Source organism: Cupressus sempervirens, chromosome 2 (genome assembly GCF_028749045.1).
Source record: "Cupressus sempervirens isolate cs-2001-9-10 chromosome 2, ASM2874904v1, whole genome shotgun sequence".
NCBI classification, from domain to species: domain Eukaryota; kingdom Viridiplantae; phylum Streptophyta; class Pinopsida; order Cupressales; family Cupressaceae; genus Cupressus; species Cupressus sempervirens.
The window spans coordinates 174,717,455-174,726,005 of NC_143119.1; the positions used below are offsets into that span (position 1 = coordinate 174,717,455).

Consider the following 8,551-nt stretch of genomic DNA (forward strand, 5'->3'; position numbering starts at 1 on the left):
CTCACGCAATAATAAATACTCAACAGTCAACTGAGTTAATTGCATTCATTTGGCAGTCAAGTGAGTTAATTCTTTAAATGATGATGTAGATTTATTGTGGACATACTAGAGTAGATGCATATGCAAAAGGGGCACTGGATCTATGTGAGAGGATCACTCCAAGGACATCAAAATAAAGTGGTAGAAAGTTTGAAGAACACATCACTTGATTCTCATTTAATCCCATCTCAGAGACTCGAGCTCGGTTCCAAGTTGTTTAGTGCTATTCATGTATAGGTGCCCTAAAGAGAGCAAACTTCTAACCAAAGGGGGAGCTCAGGTCAAAATATGTGTACTTGAAGAGGGAGATTACTAGAGATAACTTTGAATAGCAATGAAAATTGCAAGTAGTACATTATATATGTTGAATGAGCACCAACCTAACAAACATCACAACTAAAAAGCCAAATTTATTGCCATATGATAGTAGATAAGCCAGATACAGAACTCGGTGACTAGAACCAATGGATTAGAATTGGCCCACATCATACCTATCCTGCTGTAGCTTGCATGGACAAAAAATAGGATGCTTGATCAGTCACCACAATTCATCTTTAGCTAATCAGTATAAATACACAACTACAAATTAGATTAAATACAAACAACCACTTCATCCCTTGAATTGCTTTCTTTTGTATGTTTGCAATTACCAAAAAATTGTTGCTTCTTTATATGTTAACAATTACCAAAAACTCATTCCTATTCTATGATTTAGCAAATTTCAATTGGTATGGTTCTACTGCATATTTTTTTTTTCCTTATTTTATTTTCTACAGATGATTGGTTCTTGCTTTTGATTTTTTAGTTTAACTGTTTCCTGTTATAGTAAGTGCTTCTAGAGGTGACAATTATTATCTGTTATAGGGATTTATGCTTAGGGTTCCTACCAAATAAAATTTATGAAAATAATATTTTTGTTTTATCAAGAATTTTTCCCTTTGTGTATGTAGAAAAATAGTTGTTTTCAAATACATCACCACACTAGGATCAAAATTAGTAATAATAGGAAAAGGAACATCAAATATTGGGTAAAGGGAATGAGAAATGGAATCTATCACTAGCTTCTTGTGAGCATAATTGTGAGGAGCATCATTGTTTGATATGAATTATAGGCAATTAGAGCACCTTACAGTGGATATGATTTTTTTCACCTTTAAAACAAAGCAACGTTCAATTTGGCAGTAAGATGACAATTTTTCTTCTAGCCATGAATACAAATCCGTCATTGATTTAAGAACTCTAAAAGTTTTCTTAAGATTGTGCATTTTCCTTTGGCTTACACAACAACATTTGGTCTCCTTGGGAAGGATGGGAAGCCATTTTCTCTCTTTGAATAGAAGGGAAGTTGGCAAGCACAGAGGTTTTTTGCATACTTTGAAAGTAGGCTATATGCTATGATCACATATCATTAGCCTTCTTGTGTTTTAAAGAATTTGACAATTTTTGTGTGCAATGTTTCATCCTCGCCATTACAATGTTTTATAGTAGTGTTCATTTCATGTGGTAAAGTTTACTAAATCTTGCACATGAATTTGTTTAAGAGGCAATGCATTTCATTTATGTTAAAAATTATTTTTGCAGTTGGTGCTTTGTTCCATGATATAAGTAATTGATTCCTCAGTTGTAGCTCTATTGATTCTGGATTTCATTGTTGAGAGTAGGGGGAGTTGAGGAAAGTTGTATTCGTTAGGTTGTTAGCTTCTTCCATCAAATTTTCCTGTAAGTCGAGGAATCAACTCTAGTGACCAGATTCTTTAATCAAATTTTCCATTCATCAAATGTACATATTATGCCCTCCTTAGCAATGGTTCTGAGTTGCAAGCTAAAGCATGTGTGACATGCATGGTTTTTTTAATCATACGATCAAATTAGTTTTTTGTTGGAGATTATTCTTTTGCAATTTCATTTTAATCAAATTACTGTTTATCATATCTACTTTAATTAAGAGGTACTCAGTGGAGAGTATCATAGCTGAGAACTTTAATTAAGATGTCTTCATTGGAGAGCCTCATAGCTTGAACTTCAATTAAGAATTTCTAAGAATTTGAATTTCCAAAATTTCCAATTTAAATGTGTAATCAGCTTGAAACTGTTACAATACCTACCTATTACTTGAAAATTTTATCACTTTTCTAAGTCGGAAGTTTATCATATGTAATCATTTTTCTTACTATTATGCAATTCTTGTTTTACAATAAATTTGATCACTTATCAGTTGGATGTTTAAAGTTTATCATTTGTCATTTGATCATTTGATCACTTATCCTATTCTATACAATTTCATACTATGATAATTTTCTAAAATTATGCTATCGGTTTATCCCTTGAACCTCTCACAGGTACAAGTGCTAGTTACAATAAAGATGTATATGTTACCCATGTTTGGTCACATGCATTTACAAGAATCTTTTGTATTAGGAAGGTTTTTGATCTTCATGCATGGGGATAGCTTACACGTCGCTAATGTTTCATGTTGTCACAACTACTTGCACACACCGACATTAGGAATTGTAATGTGTTGTCCTTTATGAGTTAACTCAACTTAAAAGAGGGGTGAACTATCACATTTGAATAGTTGTTTGGCAAGGTCAATGTATTGTTTCATTTAATAGTGATTTGTTATATTGAATTTGAAGATTGTATAATCTAAAATATTCCTTTATTAAACCCTTGACTAAAATTATATTAATATGCAAATTCAATCATTATACAAATATATAAACTACAATATTTTGAACAACCAACAAAGTACAATAAAAATAACTAAAATTAAATAAATAAATTACTTTGCTTTTCCATATTAATGCTAGGGGTCTATTTGACAACAAGAATATGAGTGGAAAATAGGCATATGTAGATTCTTAAAATTTCAAATTCTTTGTTTGGGTGTACCAAAACAGAATTGTGAATAGGAATATATATTCTAATTTTGACCTAAAAATGAGCATTTGCAATTCCACCTAAATAGGTGGAATTGGAATATGTATTCCTATTCCAGTTTTATTTATTTTAAAAACATAAATTTTTGGATCCGTGAATTCCCCATCAAATTCTAACTGAACCAAACAAGAACAGGAATATGTATTCTGATTTTCTATTCTAGAATAACAATTTTAGAATATCTATTCCTATTCCCATATACTTATTCCTGCAACCAAATAGACTATGGTACATGTGTTTTACTTATTTATGAACTCCCGATTATATTAAATATCATCTTTCTTTGAATGGATTCTAGTCAAACATCAAATTTGCTTTGAACATTGAACATTGAGGATAATTATATTATTATATTAAATATCTTTCTTTGAATGGATTCTAGTTAAACATCAAATTAGCTTTGAACATTGAACATCGAGGATAATTATATTTAAGAAGAAAGCAATGTGCTTCCTCTTGTCTGTCGTTGAGTAATTGCATTGATGGCATGTTTTGCAGTTTATCTGGCACTCATTTCAGTTGTCGCGGTGAGTACAGTGGCGACGGCCATCCCAGCGGATGCAGAGTCACTCCTGGCTCTGAAAAAGAGCTTCGCTGCTTTTCCTCTCGACGACTGGCTCCAAAACGACCTCTCCAACTTCTGCAATTGGACCGGCGTCAACTGTGACCACTCCAACCGCAACGTAATCGCCCTCAATCTCCAAAACAGAGCCATCTCTGGCTCCTTCCCACAACGCTTCCCCGTCTTTACCCGACTCACTAGACTCAATCTTTCCACCAATCGTTTAACCGGCCAAATTCCGTCCTCTGCCTTCGCTTCTTGCTCTGCTCTCGCTTTTCTTTCTCTGGACCGCAACAATCTCACAGGCGCACTTCCCGTATCCCTCTTCAACTGTTCCGCCCTTAAAACCCTCGATCTGTCTTTCAACATTCTTACCGGTCCCGTACCTTCCAGCCTCTCGAAGCTATCCGAATTAGAGCATCTCAACTTCCACGATAACAATTTCACAGGCCCAATTCCCGATTCTCTCTCAAACTGTACCAGTCTGGTAACCCTTGATCTATGTTTCAACCTTTTAATGAACGGAACCATACCCAGAGGGCTTGGCCGTCTCGCCCGACTGCGAACCCTGGGTCTAACCGGTAACAGTCTCTCTGGCCTTTTATCCGCGACCGTTATCTCCAATTTGACTCAACTCCGGATATTGAAAGTAGGGCAGAGCAAAATGACCGGTCCGATTCCTTCATGGCTCAGCCAAATGCAATTCCTGGAACAGCTATGGATGGGAGCAAGTCTGTACGAAGGGAACATTCCTCCTTCACTCGGGAACATATCGTCTCTTTCCCTTCTAGCCCTCTACCATTCCTCCCTCACCGGTCATATTCCCAAATCACTCGCTCAACTTCCCCGCCTGACGGAATTGAGCATCTCATATAATTATCTCACGGGCCTCCTTCCGGCGGAGCTGGGGAATCTAACAAAACTGCAGCTTGCACGAGTGAAGGCAAATTCATTAAGCGGGAGTATACCGCCAGAGCTTGGCGGTCTGAAATCCCTTCAACGATTTCAAGCGGAGTATAATAACTTCAGCGGAAGGATTCCACCGGAGCTGAGCAACTGTTCGGCCTTGGGTCTTCTCAAACTCAACGGCAATCGGCTGAGCGGAAGCATACCCCAGCAGCTGGGTCGCTTACGCTTTCTCGCGGAACTCAATTTGGAGCAAAATCAATTGTCGGGAACGATACCGGAATCGCTCTCAAACTGCACCGATCTTCAGGGTCTGTCCCTCGGCTACAATCTGCTGCACGGAAACATCCCCGCTGCTATTGCAGCCCTGCGTAACATAGTTCAGTCTTTTTCAATGCCCCGTAATCTACTCACTGGGAAAATCCCGGAAGAAATTGGGGGGATGGAAATTGTTACCGTGATAGACCTGGCCGGCAATCACTTAGGCGGTGAGATCCCGGCGAGCCTTGGAAACTGCGTGGAGCTGCTGCAGCTTAACCTTTCAAACAATCAATTCAGTGGTCAAATTCCGGGAACTCTTGGGTCACTTATTACACTTACCAACTTGGATCTATCTGTCAACAATTTGTCTGGTCCCATACCAAGTTACCTTGGCGACATGGAACACTGCTCTATCTGAATCTTTCTTATAACCATCTCTCTGGTCCTATTCCCGCCGGGGCTGTCTTTAGAAACCGGTCAGCAAGCTCTTTCCTCGGGAATTCTGATCTGTGCAGTTCAGAATGCCCCAAATCCTTGCCTCAATATTCCTCTAGCGGTCTGTCAAACCGATCCAAGTTCCTTATCATCTTTGGATCGTGTGCCTTGGGAGCTGTTCTTCTGACAGCCATGCTCTACTTGTTCCTTCACAGGAGAAAAGACAATGCTACTTCAGAGACAAACGATCGATATCCAGGAAGGAAGGATTTGTCCTTGCTCAAATTAAATCACAACGAGCTGTTCCATGCGACTACTGGTTTCAATGAAAAGAACATAGTCGGATCAGGTAGAATGGCAACGGTGTACAGCGGGAGGCTGAATATATCAGGCACTGAACAAGCCGTAGCAGTGAAGAGATTCAAAGAGGAAATCGCCGGCAGTGTTGCGGTGAGCGAGAGCCTGATTGCAGAAATCCGAGCACTGGCGGCGACAAGACACCGGAATTTGATTCGGTTGTTTGGGTACTGCTTGGCGTCGAGGAGCATTGCTCTCGTTATGGAGATGATGCCCAACGGAAGCTTGGCGTCGCACATTGAAGAAAAGACGCTGACGTGGAGCACATGCTTGAGAATCGCAAGGGGCGTGGCTCAGGGACTCAAGTACCTTCACCATGATTGTCCGCAGCCAATTTTACACTGCGATTTGAAACCGTCAAACATCTTGCTAGACATGTACTTGGAGCCTGGGATTGCCGATTTCGGGATTTCCAGAGTTCTGAAACACGATGACCTGAGCCGTGGATTTAGCACCTCCAATCTGCGAGGATCCATTGGTTACATACCACCGGGTAAGTGCGTCACGTCCGCGACAAACCCACTCTTTTAACTTACGAATTGTAGCTTTTTAAATCGACATTTCTTGATTGGTGTTTTTTTCCCGCAGAGTATGCGTTAAGTGGTAGAATGACAGCGAAAGGAGACGTGTACAGCTATGGAATTGTGGTTTTGGAAATGATCTCGGGACACAATCCAACGTCGGAGATGTTTAGTGGGGATAACACATTTCCAAAGTGGGCATTGGAGACTTCCGTGAGTGGCACGCCATTTCAGTTAATTGCTCCTCATCTTCGCAACATTGAAGACGAGGTGGCAGAGGTCGAAGATATCGAGCAAGAAATGATGAATATGGTGCACCTGGGATTGGCTTGCTCTTCTCCCACTCCTGAAAATCGCCCAACAATGAATGAGGTAGTTAGAATTCTGGACAGAATCTCCGATGCCAATACAACAGCTGCACTTCCTTCGATCATGAAGCTCGTAGAATCTGCTCACTAGGCTTTGTTATATGTTTCGCTCAATCGGGTTTTTTGTTGTTATGTTTTGGGATGTATTCACGCTATGTTTAAGCTTGGCACTTGGAGTTTAGTAGATCTAAATCTAAGAAATATTTTGATAAGCATAACTATAATTTAAGTCGATAGGTTTATTTGTGGGAGTTTTGTTTTCGGAATTTATATTTTTTTATCAGAAAATTGTCAGCCCCTTCTAACTGACAATTATTTTCCATCAATGAAAAATAAACACTTGAAAATTAAATTTTTTGATGGAAATATTGTCAAACTTTATCCAATTTTTAAAAAATTTAATTAATTTTCAAATAAAACATCATTTTTTATATTTTGATATAAACATTTTCAAATCCTTGAGGCAAGTTTCTATTTTTTCTTAGGTCATAATAGAGTTTATATTTTTTCTGAGGTCATAATAAATTTTGACTTTATTTAGTAATTTTAGTTGCTATTATCTCCTAAACAAATCGAGGAAATCTTTTGTAAGTCCAAAAATCAAAGTCTGAAGGGAAAATATTATCAGTCCATGTTGTATTTTTTTTTTTATTCTTAGAATATTGAAGCACTAGGTGTAGATAGTTTGGTTTCGTTCTCTCTATTTTTAAATATTTTTACTACGGTAGAGTTTTGAGGGTTTTGTTAAATTTAATTATGTGACTATTTTTCTCATTCACATTGTTGAAAGTAGGATTTGATTTGTTTATAATCTCAGGGAAATTCTTTTTTGTATGTGAGGTGAGATTGATACCTTTCAAGATCTTGCCCACTATCAAATGAGTGCATATCAGTAGTGTATGAATAATCAGAGGAACAAAAGTGGTTGTTGTGATCTTTCTTTTGAATTAGAGGTAGATTATTTACCTTTAAACTACTTCATATGTAATCTTCTTCCACCTAAACATGATTATTAGGTTCCCTATTGAAGTTGTTTTATTATCACATTTCTTTTTTCCAGTGTAATGGCTGTTTTCTTCAATAGAAAAATAAATCTAATGATCTTTTGTTATTCATGTTAAGCTTTGCATGGTTGGTAATACCCTTGATAATCGTACATAATTTTTTTTACCATATATTAGATTTTATTGGAGTTTTAAGATCTGTACAAAATTTATGACTTTGTTGAATTTTGTTACAATTTTATGTTATTTTCTTCTATTGAAGTTTCCCAAAGATGATTTTCCTGATAGGTTTGTAAGGGTGTGTTATTAAGGATCCATAAATGCTACATGTGTTTACTGTAAACATCACATGTATGTGTTTTACCGTAAGTGTCACATGCTCTAGCTAAGCATTGGAGTCTTTTCCACTTTGTACATTTTCTTATTAGTTTTTAGATGCAATTGAGTTACCTATAATTTGAATATGTGTGTATGTATGTACACACACACACACACACACACACACACACACACATTGTTAGAAACAAATAAACAACTAGAAAAACATCATTGCATTTTTTGGAAGTTCATGAAAGTCTCAAAATAAAGTTTAGAAAGAGATAAAAAGCAGATTAAATGTGCTTCAATATTAAGTAGATATGAATGATTCAATGACATAAAGTAATCAAATATGAATTGAACCTCTTAGAGGTCTTTATTCTGTAGTGATATTGGATATATACTTTTAATATAAGCTCTATTTTTTTCAATTTGTTTACGCAGTATTATATTATTAATCTATCATATAAATTAAAATATGAATGAATGTTTTAAATTTTTATAGATTGCAAGCTATTTCAAATGGGAAATTGTAAATAATTTATTTGTGTTGATGTTTTTTTTTGTGGATATTATTTAGTTGGTTAAGTATTATTTTATTATATTCTATCATAGATTGAAATATGATATTAATCATAATATTTGTGAACCATTTTTTTTTGGATCTTAAGATCTTTTTCAATAGTTCATAGATTTTTTATTCAACTTTTTGATGGAAGATTGTTACCTTTTTACTTGACTATTTTTAGCCATGCAAATTATTTTGGTGAAATGATATGAAAATAATTGTTTTTCTTTCCCTTTTTCTCATTTAAAATTGCCCAAAAATTGTACACTTAG

General features: G+C 36.4%; 1 pseudogene across 1 annotated transcript; it reads left to right on the forward strand.

Moving 5' to 3' along the window:
- The first annotated feature begins 3,295 nt into the window (after positions 1-3,295).
- On the forward strand, positions 3,296-6,741 carry LOC149571626 (uncharacterized; annotated as a pseudogene). Its single transcript, XR_016359837.1, has 2 exons — positions 3,296-5,993; positions 6,089-6,741. The product of XR_016359837.1 is annotated as an uncharacterized LOC149571626 (transcript).
- Positions 6,742-8,551: the final 1,810 nt, after the last annotated feature.